The sequence below is a fragment of the Acipenser ruthenus genome, chromosome 43 (assembly GCF_902713425.1).
Source record: "Acipenser ruthenus chromosome 43, fAciRut3.2 maternal haplotype, whole genome shotgun sequence".
NCBI classification, from domain to species: domain Eukaryota; kingdom Metazoa; phylum Chordata; class Actinopteri; order Acipenseriformes; family Acipenseridae; genus Acipenser; species Acipenser ruthenus.
The window spans coordinates 7,354,342-7,372,248 of record NC_081231.1 but is presented as its reverse complement, the minus strand read 5'-3'; the positions used below and the strand labels follow the sequence as shown (position 1 = coordinate 7,372,248).

The 17,907-nt window shown below is 41.7% G+C and overlaps 1 long non-coding RNA gene across 2 annotated transcripts in view; it reads left to right on the top strand.

The window, feature by feature from the left end:
* Positions 1-14,802, top strand: part of LOC131709410 (uncharacterized) — a 16,043-nt gene extending 1,241 nt beyond the window's left edge. The window contains exons 1-3 of one of the 2 annotated variants that reach the window (XR_009311516.1): positions 2,994-3,018; positions 14,357-14,445; positions 14,643-14,802. This is a non-coding gene — a long non-coding RNA (uncharacterized LOC131709410). Of the gene's footprint in view, positions 1-2,993; positions 3,019-14,356; positions 14,446-14,642 lie in introns of those variants that run through there. The other variant, XR_009311515.1, reaches the window with a different exon arrangement.
* Positions 14,803-17,907: the final 3,105 nt, after the last annotated feature.

Here is a 17,907-nt window from a genome sequence, read left to right as displayed (position 1 = left end):
TTACACTGAAAACTGAGATCTAAAACACTGCATTCACTATGCTGAAAACTGAGATCTAAGACACTGCATTCACTATGCTGACAACTGAGGTCTTCTACACTGCATTCACTATGCTGAAAACTGAGGTCTAAGACACTGCATTCATTATACTGAAAACTGAGGTCTAAGACACTGCATTCACTATGCTGAAAACTGAGATCTAAGACACTGCATTCTCTATGCTGAAAACTGAGGTCTAAGACACTGCATTCATTACACTGAAAACTGAGATCTAAGACACTGCATTCACTATGCTGAAAACTGAGATCTAAGACACTGCATTCACTATACTGAAAACTGAGATCTAAGACACTGCATTCACTATGCTGAAAACTGAGGTCTAAGACACTGCATTCATTATACTGAAAACTGAGGTCTAAGACACTGCATTCACTATGCTGAAAACTGAGATCTAAGACACTGCATTCACTATGCTGAAAACTGAGGTCTAAGACACTGCATTCATTATACTGAAAACTGAGGTCTAAGACACTGCATTCACTATGCTGAAAACTGAGATCTAAGACACTGCATTCACTATGCTGAAAACTGAGATCTAAGACACTGCATTCACTATGCTGAAAACTGAGGTCTTAGACACTGCATTCACTATGCTGAAAACTGAGGTCTAAGACACTGCATTCACTATGCTGAAAACTGAGATCTAAGACACTGCATTCACTATGCTGAAAACTGAGGTCTAAGACACTGCATTCACTATGCTGAAAACTGAAATCTAAGACACTGCATTCACTATACTGAAAACTGAGATCTAAGACACTGCATTCACTATTCTGAAAACTGAGGTCTAAGACACTGCATTCACTCTGCTGAAAACAGAGGTCTAAGACACTGCATTCACTATGCTGAAAACTGAGGTCTAAGACACTGCATTCACTATGCTGAAAACTGAGATCTAAGACACTGCATTCACTATGCTGAAAACAGAGATCTAAGACACTGCATTCACTATACTGAAAACTGAGATCTAAGACATTGCGTTCAAGGCTGGCTGGAAGGAAAATGAATTGCGTGTTTAATGATTGTTTACTTTATTTATTTCTATGCTACCTGTGTTTTAATAAAGCTGTAATTAGCAATATTAAACAAAGGCAGTTTTTTTTAATTAAATTATATTTCAAAATTGTATAATGCAACAAAATGAATACATTCAAAGGGTTAGTGCGTCATCGAAGGTTCCTCACTGATAATTGATCCTTTCTCAGTTAAAACGGCACATTTCTCAGAATTTAAAAAGGGAACGCTGCTCCCGTTCTGTGCTGTACATTACAGACTACGTGGGTCTTATTGTTTTACATGGGGTTTATTTAATGGCTGTGTGAACTCTTCTGTGCTGCACATTACAGACTACGTGGGGTCTTATTGTTTGACATGGGGTTTATTTAATGGCTGTGTGAACTCTTCTGTGCTGCACATTACACACTACGTGGGGTCTTATTGTTTTACATGGGGTTTATTTAATTATTCAGCTCAGTGTTTGCACCCCAGTCTGTGAGCAGGGACTCAGAGGCTCAGTCCATCCGATCCTACAGTAGCTGTCTGACCTCCAGAGCAGGACATGGTGTAGCCTAGATATCTGAAGGGCCAGAATCCAGCCCGGTCATTAAGAGTGTGAGAGGGAGCAGCTCCCCCTCATTGTTATACCCAGGAGAGACGTGTGCTGTGATATACATTCTTACTGTCTATTTATTATATTTATTTGAAAACAATAAACCATTTCATTGTCAGCATTGCCCTGGTGGAGACAGCAGCATAGACACAGTTTCATTGAAATGCATTTGAACAATACACTGGAAACAGGAAACACTAAATCTTGTTGTTGTGTGTTTTCTTTACAGATTCAGACCCCACAAGCCCCCCTTCCACTCCGGTCTCTCAAGGTATGCAGTGTAATCACTTCAGTGGATTCAGAACCACTGCAGGAATCTGGCTTTGTTATAAACTTTCTTTTTTTCTCTTTTTTCTTGTTACAGAAGGAGAATCCTCGAGCCCCCCTTCCACTCCGGTCTCTCAAGGTAAGTGCAGTTTGAAGATGGCAGTTTCTTCAGTGTGATTGACAGCTCACACCATGAGTTATAAATTAATCTCAGTGTTCTTATCAACCTCACTAATTTAACAGTGAGTTCACCATTGCCCTGGTGAGGACAGCACCACACACACACACACGCACACACACACACTGACACACACACACACACACACAGACACACACACACACACACACTGACACACACGCACACACTGACACACACACACACACTGACACACACACACACACACACACACTGACACACACGCACACACTGACACACACACACACTGACACACACACACACACACTGACACACACACTGACACACACACACACGCACACACTGACACACACACACACACACACACACACACTGACTGACACACACACACACACACTGACACACACACACACACGCACATGCACACACACACACACACACACACAAACACACACACTGACACACACACACACTGACACACACACACACTGACAAACACACACACACGCACACACACTGTCACACACACACACACACACACACACTGACACACACACGCACACACACACACACACACACACACACACACGGTGTCGCTCAAATATATTTAAACAATAATGTAGTAATGCAAATGATGTATTTTTTACTCCTGCAAATCCAAACTTCTCAAGCCTTCTCTCAACACCAGCCTCTAAAGGTATGGAGTACACTAGTTCAGTTTGAATGTGGCTTTGTATTAAATGTCTTATTGTTTGATTGTATTAGTATTTATTTATTGTCATGGTGGAGACAGCAGCATAGACACAGTTTCATTGAAATGCATTTGAACAATACACTTGAAACAGGAAACACTAAATCTTGTTGTTGTGTGTTTTCTTTACAGATTCAGACCCCACAAGCCCCCCTTCCACTCCGGTCTCTCAAGGTATGCAGTGTAATCACTTCAGTGGATTCAGAACCACTGCAGGAATCTGGCTTTGTTATAAACTTTCTTTTTTCTCTCTTTCTTGTTACAGAAGCAGAATCCTCGAGGCCCCCTTCCACTCCGCTCTCTCAAGGTAAGTACAGTTTTGTTTTATTACCCTTTGTGGCAATGCGCCCCGCCCCTGTGTGCATTTGTGTGTTATGTGTTGTATGTTGCGTGTGTAAATGTTGGTGTATAGATTGGTACACGGGATATAAACGGGTTTGTGTTTCACGTGTATTTAAAAAGTGTATATTTGTATTTAGGCACGAGGAGAGCACAAATCACTTCACGTGCTGGTTAAATGTAATATGTGAGCACGGGGTTGCACAGAATTAATTCACGTGCTGGGATTCAAGTGAATAATTAATTAGTAATTGAATCCCAGCACAACAGTATATATAGATGCACATTTTCACTCAGTCGTGGTTGGGTGTTCGGAAGAGGAGAACGGGTGAGAGAGAGAGAGGAGAGTTAAAATAAGTAAATCAGTAAAAACGTAAAGATAAGTTTGTTTGTACTCACCGTGTCTGTCTGTCTGTCCGTGCACCGTTTGTTTAGTGTTAGTCCGTTTTGTTTGTCTGTTTATTTTGGCGCAAGTGCCGTGTCCAGTGTTTTTTGTGTTTCAAACCTTTTATTTTCTGTTCTGTTTATTAAATGCTGAGCGCGATCACGCGCTCAGCCTCACCAAAACCCCAAGTCTCTGTCTGTTTGTGTTCCTGTTTTCTGGTCTGACGCCACCCACTCTGGCCGTCTTTGTGACACGTGGTGTCTTCGTGGGATAGCCGCGCCTCCAAGCGTCAGACCAGGAGGGGTCTGGATTAAAAAAAAAAAAAAAAAAAGATTACAAATATTGTTTTGGGGGAAAAAAACAAAACAAAAAAAAATCAATGGCAGAAGACGCCATCAAACTGCGGGGCTGGTTCCTGGAGAATGCTGGGCTGGAGGCCCAGTCTCTGCCCATAGTCGTCCGGGTCCTGTGGATGATGGACAGTGAGAGATGGGAGGCATATCAGCAGGAACACACCCCAAACACCTTGGAGGAGGGTGTGGAGTTTGTCCTCAACTACCTGGAGGCAACCATAAATGGAACAGCAGCCCAGGTAGCAGGACCACCAGCAGAGGAGTACCTGCTGTCCCCATCTCCACCAGCAGAGGGTGAGTACCTGCTGTCCCCATCTCCACCAGCAGAGGGTGAGTACCTGCTGTCCCCATCTCCACCAGCAGAGGGTGAATGCCTGCTGGTTTTGCCTCCACAGCCCAAATGGGAGGAGCCTGAGCATCCACAGCCCAAATGGGAGGAGCCCGAATGTCCTACGCCTGAGTGGGAGGAGCCCGAACGTCCTACGCCTAAGTGGGAGGAGCCCGAACGTCCTACGCCTGAGTGGGAGGAGCCCGAACGTCCTACGCCTGAGTGGGAGGAGCCCGAACGTCCTACGCCTGAGTGGGAGGAGCCCGAACGTCCTACGCCTGAGTGGGAGGAGCCCGAACGTCCTACGCCTGAGTGGGAGGAGCCCGAACGTCCTACGCCTGAGTGGGAGGAGCCCGAACGTCCTACGCCTGAGTGGGGGGAGCCCGAACGTCCACAGCCCAACAGGGAGGAGTCGGGGCGTCCACAGCCCAACAGGGAGGAGTCGGGGCGTCCACAGCCCAACAGGGAGGAGTCGGGGCGTCCACAGCCCAAAAGGGAGGAGTCGGGGCGTCCACAGCCCAAAGGGAGGCAAGTCGGGGCTTCCACAGCCCTGGGACCCAAGCCACCAGCAGAGGGAAAATGCCTGCTGGTTCAGCCCCAAGAGCCAGAAGGGGAGGAGTTACAGGCTCAACCCCCTGAAAATTTTTGGGGGGGAGAAGAGCAGGATGCTGGTGTCCCCCAGCAGCCTCTCGCTATGCTGCTGAAGGCAGCACGGCGTGCACATGCCCAGCCGCCACAGCAGAGGGAGCCAGCACCGCCAGGAGCAGAGGAGCTGGAGCTGCCTCTGCCTCTGCCTCCACCACCTCCAGGAGCAGAGGAGCAGGAGCTGCCTCTGCCTCCACCACCTCCAGGAGCAGAGGAGCAGGAGCTGCCTCTGCCTCCGCCACCACCACCGCAAGGAGCAGAGGAGCAGGAGCTGCCTCTGCCTCCGCCACCACCACCGCAAGGAGCAGAGGAGCTGGAGCTGCCTCTGCCTCCACCACCGCCCGGAGCAGAGGAGCAGGAGCTGCCTCTGCTGCCCGTACCTCCGCAGGGAGTACGGTGGCCGGAGCCCCAGAAAGGGGAGCTGCCGGCCACGAAGAAGGGGGAGGAGGTCTGGAGACCACTTTCCCCAGCAGCAGTTTCGCTGCAGGAGTTCTTGTGGCCGGAGCCCCACAGGAGGGAGCTGCCGGCTACGAAGAAGGGGGAGGTCGGGGGACCACCTGCCCCCGCAGCTTTTTCGCTGCAGGACGGGACCAACAGGCTGTCAGCCGTGCCACTACCGGCAGGGGTGCTGACAGCATTGCCAGCCAAGGGCCCACTGAAGCCTCCCTTCCCAGCCCGAGACTTTGTCCTGGACTGCTGGATTTTTAAGGGGGGAGGTGGCCGTTGAGGCCATGTGTGCTGCGCACAAGGGGGGGTATATGTGGCAATGCGCCCCGCCCCTGTGTGCATTTGTGTGTTATGTGTTGTATGTTGCGTGTGTAAATGTTGGTGTATAGATTGGTACACAGGATATAAACGGGTCTGTGTTTCACGTGTATTTAAAAAGTTTATATTTGTATTTAGGCACGAGGAGAGCACAAATCACTTCACGTGCTGGTTAAATGTAATATGTGAGCACGGGGTTGCACAGAATTAATTCACGTGCTGGGATTCAAGTGAATAATTAATTAGTAATTGAATCCCAGCACAACAGTATATATAGATGCACATTTTCACTCAGTCGTGGTTGGGTGTTCGGAAGAGGAGAACGGGTGAGAGAGAGAGGAGAGTTAAAATAAGTAAATCAGTAAAAACGTAAAGATAAGTTTGTTTGTACTCACCGTGTCTGTCTGTCTGTCCGTGCACCGTTTGTTTAGTGTTAGTCCGTTTTGTTTGTCTGTTTATTTTGGCGCAAGTGCCGTGTCCAGTGTTTTTTGTGTTTCAAACCTTTTATTTTCTGTTCTGTTTATTAAATGCTGAGCGCGATCACGCGCTCAGCCTCACCAAAACCCCAAGTCTCTGTCTGTTTGTGTTCCTGTTTTCTGGTCTGACGCCACCCACTCTGGCCGTCTTTGTGACACCTTTTAAAAGATGACCATTTCAGAAATATCATCATGTCAAGCGTTTAGAAACTGGTAAAAATGTAATCACAATATTAGATTTGAAAATACACATGGAAGTGTACAGTGAAGTGATTGAAGACGACATACCACGTGCATTTGTTTGCAAGTTGAGTTTAGGTGACTTCACTCAAGTGTCTCTGCTGCTGAAACTCAAAATGACAGCTGCACCAACGAAGAAAAAAAAGCAATGTTTCAGTAAAAGACAGAGCTAAAACAAAATCTGATTATTTCTATGAGGATGGTGGGACACTATTGTTCAAGTTTTGCTGCCATTGATCATGGATGAGTCAATACCATTAAAAGATCATATTGCCAGTCATAAACATGTAGAGGAAACAAGAAAGCAAATAAGACTGCAACAATGGCAAAGCATGCATTCACTATACTGAAAACTGAGGTCTAAGACACTGCATTCACTATACTGAAAACTGAGGTCTAAGACACTGCATTCACTATGCTGATAACTGAGGTCTAAGACACTGCATTCACTAAACTGAAAACTGAGGTCTAAGACACTGCATTCACTATACTGAAAACTGAGGTCTAAGACACTGCATTCACTATACTGAAAACTGAGGTCTAAGACACTGCATTCACTATACTGAAAACTGAGGTCTAAGACACTGCATCACTATACTGAAAACTGAGGTCTAAGACACTGCATTCACTATGCTGAAAATTGAGATCTAAGACACTGCATTCACTATACTGAAAACTGAGGTCTAAGACACTGCATTCACTATACTGAAAACTGAGATCTAAGACACTGCATTCACTATACTGAAAACTGAGGTCTAAGACACTGCATTCATTATACTGAAAACTGAGGTCTAAGACACTGCATTCACTATGCTGAAAACTGAAATCTAAGACACTGCATTCTCTATGCTGAAAACTGAGGTCTAAGACACTGCATTCACTATGCTGAAAACTGAAATCTAAGACACTGCATTCTCTATGCTGAAAACTGAGGTCTAAGACACTGCATTCACTATACTGAAAACTGAGATCTAAGACACTGCATTCACTATGCTGAAAACTGAGATCTAAGACACTGCATTCACTATACTGAAAACTGAGATCTAAGACACTGCATTCTCTATGCTGAAAACTGAGGTCTAAGACACTGCATTCACTATGCTGAAAACTGAGATCTAAGACACTGCATTCTCTATGCTGAAAACTGAGGTCTAAGACACTGCATCACTATACTGAAAACTGAGGTCTAAGACACTGCATTCACTATGCTGAAAACTGAGATCTAAGACACTGCATTCACTATACTGAAAACTGAGGTCTAAGACACTGCATTCACTATACTGAAAACTGAGATCTAAGACACTGCATTCACTATACTGAAAACTGAGGTCTAAGACACTGCATTCATTATACTGAAAACTGAGGTCTAAGACACTGCATTCACTATGCTGAAAACTGAGATCTAAGACACTGCATTCTCTATGCTGAAAACTGAGGTCTAAGACACTGCATTCACTATACTGAAAACTGAGATCTAAGACACTGCATTCACTATGCTGAAAACTGAGGTCTAAGACACTGCATTCACTATACTGAAAACTGAGGTCTAAGACACTGCATTCACTATGCTGATAACTGAGGTCTAAGACACTGCATTCACTAAACTGAAAACTGAGGTCTAAGACACTGCATTCACTATACTGAAAACTGAGGTCTAAGACACTGCATTCACTATACTGAAAACTGAGGTCTAAGACACTGCATTCTCTATGCTGAAAACTGAGGTCTAAGACACTGCATTCACTATGCTGAAAACTGAGATCTAAGACACTGCATTCACTATACTGAAAACTGAGGTCTAAGACACTGCATTCATTATACTGAAAACTGAGGTCTAAGACACTGCATTCACTATGCTGAAAACTGAGATCTAAGACACTGCATTCACTATACTGAAAACTGAGGTCTAAGACACTGCATTCATTATACTGAAAACTGAGGTCTAAGACACTGCATTCACTATGCTGAAAACTGAGATCTAAGACACTGCATTCTCTATGCTGAAAACTGAGGTCTAAGACACTGCATTCACTATACTGAAAACTGAGGTCTAAGACACTGCATTCACTATGCTGAAAACTGAGATCTAAGACACTGCATTCACTATGCTGAAAACTGAGATCTAAGACACTGCATTCACTCTGCTGAAAACAGAGGTCTAAGACACTGCATTCATTATACTGAAAACTGAGGTCTAAGACACTGCATTCACTATGCTGAAAACTGAGGTCTAAGACACTGCATTCACTATGCTGAAAACAGAGATCTAAGACACTGCATTCACTATGCTGAAAACAGAGGTCTAAGACACTGCATTCATTATACTGAAAACTGAGGTCTAAGACACTGCATTCACTATGCTGAAAACTGAGATCTAAGACACTGCATTCACTATGCTGAAAACTGAGATCTAAGACACTGCATTCACTCTGCTGAAAACAGAGGTCTAAGACACTGCATTCATTATACTGAAAACTGAGGTCTAAGACACTGCTTCACTATGCTGAAAACTGAGATCTAAGACACTGCATTCTCTATGCTGAAAACTGAGGTCTAAGACACTGCATTCACTATACTGAAAACTGAGATCTAAGACACTGCATTCACTATGCTGAAAACTGAGATCTAAGACACTGCATTCACTCTGCTGAAAACAGAGGTCTAAGACACTGCATTCATTATACTGAAAACTGAGGTCTAAGACACTGCATTCACTATGCTGAAAACTGAGATCTAAGACACTGCATTCACTCTGCTGAAAACAGAGGTCTAAGACACTGCATTCATTATACTGAAAACTGAGGTCTAAGACACTGCATTCACTATACTGAAAACTGAGATCTAAGACACTGCATTCACTATGCTGAAAACTGAGATCTAAGACACTGCATTCACTATACTGAAAACTGAGGTCTAAGACACTGCATTCACTATACTGAAAACTGAGATCTAAGACACTGCATTCTCTATGCTGAAAACTGAGGTCTAAGACACTGCATTCACTATGCTGAAAACTGAGATCTAAGACACTGCATTCTCTATGCTGAAAACTGAGGTCTAAGACACTGCATCACTATACTGAAAACTGAGGTCTAAGACACTGCATTCACTATGCTGAAAACTGAGATCTAAGACACTGCATTCACTATACTGAAAACTGAGGTCTAAGACACTGCATTCACTATACTGAAAACTGAGATCTAAGACACTGCATTCTCTATACTGAAAACTGAGGTCTAAGACACTGCATTCACTATGCTGAAAATTGAGATCTAAGACACTGCATTCACTATACTGAAAACTGAGGTCTAAGACACTGCATTCACTATACTGAAAACTGAGATCTAAGACACTGCATTCACTATACTGAAAACTGAGGTCTAAGACACTGCATTCACTATGCTGAAAACTGAGATCTAAGACACTGCATTCACTATGCTGAAAACTGAGATCTAAGACACTGCATTCACTATGCTGAAAACTGAGATCTAAGACACTGCATTCACTATGCTGAAAACTGAGATCTAAGACACTGCATTCACTCTGCTGAAAACAGAGGTCTAAGACACTGCATTCATTATACTGAAAACTGAGGTCTAAGACACTGCATTCACTATGCTGAAAACTGAGGTCTAAGACACTGCATTCACTATGCTGAAAACAGAGATCTAAGACACTGCATTCACTATGCTGAAAACAGAGGTCTAAGACACTGCATTCATTATACTGAAAACTGAGGTCTAAGACACTGCATTCACTATGCTGAAAACTGAGATCTAAGACACTGCATTCACTATGCTGAAAACTGAGATCTAAGACACTGCATTCACTCTGCTGAAAATAGAGGTCTAAGACACTGCATTCATTATACTGAAAACTGAGGTCTAAGACACTGCTTCACTATGCTGAAAACTGAGATCTAAGACACTGCATTCTCTATGCTGAAAACTGAGGTCTAAGACACTGCATTCACTATACTGAAAACTGAGATCTAAGACACTGCATTCACTATGCTGAAAACTGAGATCTAAGACACTGCATTCACTATACTGAAAACTGAGGTCTAAGACACTGCATTCACTATACTGAAAACTGAGATCTAAGACACTGCATTCTCTATGCTGAAAACTGAGGTCTAAGACACTGCATTCACTATGCTGAAAACTGAGATCTAAGACACTGCATTCTCTATGCTGAAAACTGAGGTCTAAGACACTGCATCACTATACTGAAAACTGAGGTCTAAGACACTGCATTCACTATGCTGAAAACTGAGATCTAAGACACTGCATTCACTATACTGAAAACTGAGGTCTAAGACACTGCATTCACTATGCTGAAAACTGAGATCTAAGACACTGCATTCACTATACTGAAAACTGAGGTCTAAGACACTGCATTCACTATACTGAAAACTGAGATCTAAGACACTGCATTCACTATACTGAAAACTGAGGTCTAAGACACTGCATTCACTATGCTGAAAACTGAGATCTAAGACACTGCATTCACTATGCTGAAAACTGAGATCTAAGACACTGCATTCACTATACTGAAAACTGAGGTCTAAGACACTGCATTCACTATACTGAAAACTGAGATCTAAGACACTGCATTCACTATACTGAAAACTGAGGTCTAAGACACTGCATTCACTATGCTGAAAACTGAGATCTAAGACACTGCATTCACTATGCTGAAAACTGAGATCTAAGACACTGCATTCACTATACTGAAAACTGAGGTCTAAGACACTGCATTCACTATGCTGAAAACTGAGATCTAAGACACTGCATTCACTATGCTGAAAACTGAGATCTAAGACACTGCATTCACTCTGCTGAAAACAGAGGTCTAAGACACTGCATTCATTATACTGAAAACTGAGGTCTAAGACACTGCTTCACTATGCTGAAAACTGAGATCTAAGACACTGCATTCTCTATGCTGAAAACTGAGGTCTAAGACACTGCATTCACTATACTGAAAACTGAGATCTAAGACACTGCATTCACTATGCTGAAAACTGAGATCTAAGACACTGCATTCACTATACTGAAAACTGAGGTCTAAGACACTGCATTCACTATACTGAAAACTGAGATCTAAGACACTGCATTCTCTATGCTGAAAACTGAGGTCTAAGACACTGCATTCACTATGCTGAAAACTGAGATCTAAGACACTGCATTCTCTATGCTGAAAACTGAGGTCTAAGACACTGCATCACTATACTGAAAACTGAGGTCTAAGACACTGCATTCACTATGCTGAAAACTGAGATCTAAGACACTGCATTCACTATACTGAAAACTGAGGTCTAAGACACTGCATTCACTATACTGAAAACTGAGATCTAAGACACTGCATTCACTATACTGAAAACTGAGGTCTAAGACACTGCATTCACTATGCTGAAAATTGAGATCTAAGACACTGCATTCACTATACTGAAAACTGAGGTCTAAGACACTGCATTCACTATACTGAAAACTGAGATCTAAGACACTGCATTCACTATACTGAAAACTGAGGTCTAAGACACTGCATTCACTATGCTGAAAACTGAGATCTAAGACACTGCATTCACTATGCTGAAAACTGAGATCTAAGACACTGCATTCACTATGCTGAAAACTGAGATCTAAGACACTGCATTCACTATGCTGAAAACTGAGATCTAAGACACTGCATTCACTCTGCTGAAAACAGAGGTCTAAGACACTGCATTCATTATACTGAAAACTGAGGTCTAAGACACTGCATTCACTATGCTGAAAACTGAGGTCTAAGACACTGCATTCACTATGCTGAAAACAGAGATCTAAGACACTGCATTCACTATGCTGAAAACAGAGGTCTAAGACACTGCATTCATTATACTGAAAACTGAGGTCTAAGACACTGCATTCACTATGCTGAAAACTGAGATCTAAGACACTGCATTCACTATGCTGAAAACTGAGATCTAAGACACTGCATTCACTCTGCTGAAAATAGAGGTCTAAGACACTGCATTCATTATACTGAAAACTGAGGTCTAAGACACTGCTTCACTATGCTGAAAACTGAGATCTAAGACACTGCATTCTCTATGCTGAAAACTGAGGTCTAAGACACTGCATTCACTATACTGAAAACTGAGATCTAAGACACTGCATTCACTATGCTGAAAACTGAGATCTAAGACACTGCATTCACTATACTGAAAACTGAGGTCTAAGACACTGCATTCACTATACTGAAAACTGAGATCTAAGACACTGCATTCTCTATGCTGAAAACTGAGGTCTAAGACACTGCATTCACTATGCTGAAAACTGAGATCTAAGACACTGCATTCTCTATGCTGAAAACTGAGGTCTAAGACACTGCATTCACTATGCTGAAAACTGAGATCTAAGACACTGCATTCTCTATGCTGAAAACTGAGGTCTAAGACACTGCATCACTATACTGAAAACTGAGGTCTAAGACACTGCATTCACTATGCTGAAAACTGAGATCTAAGACACTGCATTCACTATACTGAAAACTGAGGTCAAAGACACTGCATTCACTATACTGAAAACTGAGATCTAAGACACTGCATTCACTATACTGAAAACTGAGGTCTAAGACACTGCATTCACTATGCTGAAAACTGAGATCTAAGACACTGCATTCACTATGCTGAAAACTGAGATCTAAGACACTGCATTCACTATGCTGAAAACTGAGATCTAAGACACTGCATTCACTATGCTGAAAACTGAGATCTAAGACACTGCATTCACTCTGCTGAAAACAGAGGTCTAAGACACTGCATTCATTATACTGAAAACTGAGGTCTAAGACACTGCATTCACTATGCTGAAAACTGAGGTCTAAGACACTGCATTCACTATGCTGAAAACAGAGATCTAAGACACTGCATTCACTATGCTGAAAACAGAGGTCTAAGACACTGCATTCATTATACTGAAAACTGAGGTCTAAGACACTGCATTCACTATGCTGAAAACTGAGATCTAAGACACTGCATTCACTATGCTGAAAACTGAGATCTAAGACACTGCATTCACTCTGCTGAAAACAGAGGTCTAAGACACTGCATTCATTATACTGAAAACTGAGGTCTAAGACACTGCTTCACTATGCTGAAAACTGAGATCTAAGACACTGCATTCATTATACTGAAAACTGAGGTCTAAGACACTGCATTCACTATGCTGAAAACTGAGATCTAAGACACTGCATTCACTATGCTGAAAACAGAGATCTAAGACACTGCATTCACTATGCTGACAACAGAGGTCTAAGACACTGCATTCATTATACTGAAAACTGAGGTCTAAGACACTGCATTCTCTATGCTGAAAACTGAGATCTAAGACACTGCATTCACTATGCTGAAAACAGAGGTCTAAGACACTGCATTCACTATGCTGAAAACAGAGATCTAAGACATTGCATTCAAGGCGGGGCTTTCCTGGAGTATGGAAGGAAAATGAATTGCGTGTTTAATGATTGTTTACTTTATTTATTTCTATGCTACTTGTGTTTTAATAAAGCTGTAATTAGCAATATTAAACAAAGGCAGTTTTTTTAATTAAATTATATTTCAAAATTGTATAATGCAACAAAATGAATACATTCAAAGGGTTAGTGCGTCGTCGAAGGTTCCTCACTGATAATTGATCCTTTCTCAGTTAAAACGGCACATTTCTCAGAATCTAAAAAGGGAACGCTGCTCCCGTTCTGTGCTGCACATTACAGACTACGTGGGGTCTTATTGTTTGACATGAGGTTTATTTAATGGCTGTGTGAACTCTTCTGTGCTGCACATTACAGACTATGTGGGGTCTTATTGTTTGACATGGGGTTTATTTAATGGCTGTGTGATCTCTTCTGTGCTGCACATTACAGACTACGTGGGGTCTTATTGTTTGACATGGAGTTTATTTAATGGCTGTGTGAACTCTTCTTTTTGTCTGCACAGATAAGATGGCAACAGCAAGGGTCAAACTAAACGTACCCAAAGGAGTGAATCTTGAAGACCCTAAAGTGAGCGAAGCCATTTTAGAGCAGGTAGGTGACACGCCCTTTCAGAAATCCAAACTGACACTGCTTCCTGTGTACTGGGCTTCGTGTGACACTGATGAGCTAATCTCACGTTGACTTTGCTTCCCTTTAGTTCCTTCTAGTTTCCTCTCGTTTCCCTGATAGATTCACAGAGAGATGTGGTGCTCCTTGATAACACTGTGTTTCTTGTGCTGCTGTTTCAGATTCGGGAGCATCTCTCCAAGAACTTTCCAATGGACGGTGTTAATCTGCGCTGGAGAAAACAAGACGGGAAGATATTCCACAAGGAGGAGGAGGAGGAGGAGGAGATGGAGAAGTACTTCAAGCCGTGAGATACCAGCACCCACAATGACAAGCGTGGGCTTTCAGAGCATCACTGTCTTATATTAATCTGACATTATTTACTGGTTTATATTACTCTGACATTATCTACTTGTTTATATTACTCTGACATTATCTACTGGTTTATATTACTCTGACATTATCTACTGGTTTATATTACTCTGACATTATCTACTGGTTTATATTACTCTGACATTATCTACTGGTTTATATTAATCTGACATTATCTACTGGTTTATATTACTCTGACATTATCTACTGGTTTATATTACTCTGACATTATCTACTGGTTTATATTACTCTGACATTATCTACTGGTTTATATTACTCTGACATTATCTACTGGTTTATATTACTCTGACATTATCTACTGGTTTATATTACTCTGACATTATCTACTGGTTTATATTACTCTGACATTATCTACTGGTTTATATTACTCTGACATTATCTACTGGTTTATATTACTCTGACATTATCTACTGGTTTATATTACTCTGACATTATCTATTGGTTTATATTAATCTGACATTATCTACTGGTTTATATTAATCTGACATTATCTACTGGTTTATATTACTCTGACATTATCTACTGGTTTATATTACTCTGACATTATCTACTGGTTTATATTAATCTGACATTATCTACTGGTTTATATTAATCTGACATTATTTACTGTTTATATTAATCTGACATTATCTACTGGTGCAGCACTGGTTTATATTAAGGTGATGGTGTGTGTGTGTGTGTTTTAATTTAATGTTAATTTAAATATATATTCAATTATTTACTGGTGCAGCACATATTTATATTAAGGTGAGGTGTGTGTGTTTTAATTTAATGATAATTTAAATATATATTCAATTATTTACTGGTGCAGCACATATTTATAGTAAGGTGATGGTGTGTGTTTTTAATTTAATGCTAATTTAAATATATATTCAATTATTTACTGGTGCAGCACATATTTATATTAAGGTGAGGTGTGTGTGTTTTAATGTAGTAAATGATTCTAATAGAGGTTACATTAGTTACTAGTGCAAGTTTCTTTCACCTTGTAAAGAATATATTCAGAGTGGTAACAGAGTAACAGGCCTCTTCCCCATGGCATGGCAGAGCATGGATTTACAGAATGAATGTACAACATGCAGTGTACTATTAAATCCCATAGAGGGCACCACAAACACATTTACTGAGGGAGGAAGGGAGCAAGCTCCTGTATAATTATACAATCACCTGGAAGGTCTTGATGCTGCAGTAAATTACAAACAGCAGCCAGGATACAGGTGTTGAATTGCTTATCAGGAGGACAGGGCTAAGGTAGATGGCAGATGAAGGACAGTTCTCTTTTTCACATGATCCTCCAGTGCAATGACATGGGCAGCTCTAGCCTGGGTCACTCTGAGCCTCTATCTGGTAAGTGAGACGAGTTGTCCTAGTGCAGCTCAGCAAGCTGGTCTCTTCCAGTCCAGGTCTGCGTTCCAACCATGGCTGTGTTTCTACCTGGAGGAAAAGCCCTTCAGGACTGGAGCCTGTCACAATGCAAGTGAAGCTGCAGCATATACTAGCAAGTGGTGCCCGCTGTGGTCTTTAAATAGGTCTGCATTATCACACAGAAATATATGTGCAGTCTGCAGGGTGCAATGCAACATGGGGTGAAGTCATTAAGGCTATGAGTAGGGTGGTTTGCTACAGCTTATGATTTCAATGGAAATGTCTTATTTTTTCTGATGATATTTAATTTACATTGCTGTAAAAACAAAAAATAACAGGGTCACTGACTCAGTTTTATTTCTCATTATAGTGTATGGGGAGCAGAGGGGAGGGGGCCAAATCCATGCATTCATGAAACATGTTAATCTCATGCAAACACATAGAAATCACACGAGCTGTACCAAAGAAAATATGTGATTCATGTCATTGTATTGTATGAAGGGATGTGCATGATAATGATACTCTACTACTCTGTATTTCTGAATGTATTTTTGCTGATTTATTTCAATAAAGTTTCAATCTCAATCTTTGGCATCTTTTTTATTATTACTATTATATTACCACGATAAACACCCATGAATTGTCCACGCTTAGGATGAAGCTCGAGTGAAGACGACCAGACCGCAGGTGGAATTCTGAGCAAACCGCATCACTCATAGAATAAGGAGGAATGTGTTTGCATTCATTCACAACAAAAAAACTAGTGCTGCATAAAAATAACGAAAAAAACAAACACAAAAACTGGACATGTTATTTTTTTAATGTATCCATTTTCTAATAGCAATGTAACCCTGATAAGAGCGCTTTATCGTCGAAGGCCCTTCTCGTTATGTTAAATGGCTTTGAACAATAAACTGCAGGTCCAACAATAGGCACACTGTAACTGCAGTTTAACACCACACTGCAGTAAGATCACACTGTAACTGCAGTTTAACACCACACTGCAGTAAGATCACACTGTAACTGCAGTTTAACACCACACTGCAGTAAGATCACACTGTAACTGCAGTTTAACACCACACTGCAGTAAGATCTCACTGTAACTGCAGTTTAACACCACACTGCAGAAAGATCACACTGTAACTGCAGTTTAACACCACACTGCAGTAAGATCACACTGTACCTGCAGTTTAACACCACACTGCAGTAAGATCACACTGTAACTGCAGTTTAACACCACACTGCAGTAAGATCACACTGTAACTGCAGTTTAACACCACACTGCAGTAAGATCACACTGTAACTGCAGTTTAACACCAAACTGCAGTAAGATCACACTGTAACTGCAGTTTAACACCACACTGCAGTAAGATCACACTGTAACTGCAGTTTAACACCACACTGCAGTAAGATCACACTGTAACTGCAGTTTAACACCACACTGCAGTAAGATCTCACTGTAACTGCAGTTTAACACCACACTGCAGTAAGATCACACTGTAACTGCAGTTTAACACCACACTGCAGTAAGATCACACTGTAACTGCAGTTTAACACCACACTGCAGTAAGATCTCACTGTAACTGCAGTTTAACACCACACTGCAGTAAGATCACACTGTACCTGCAGTTTAACACCACACTGCAGTAAGATCACACTGTAACTGCAGTTTAACACCACACTGCAGTA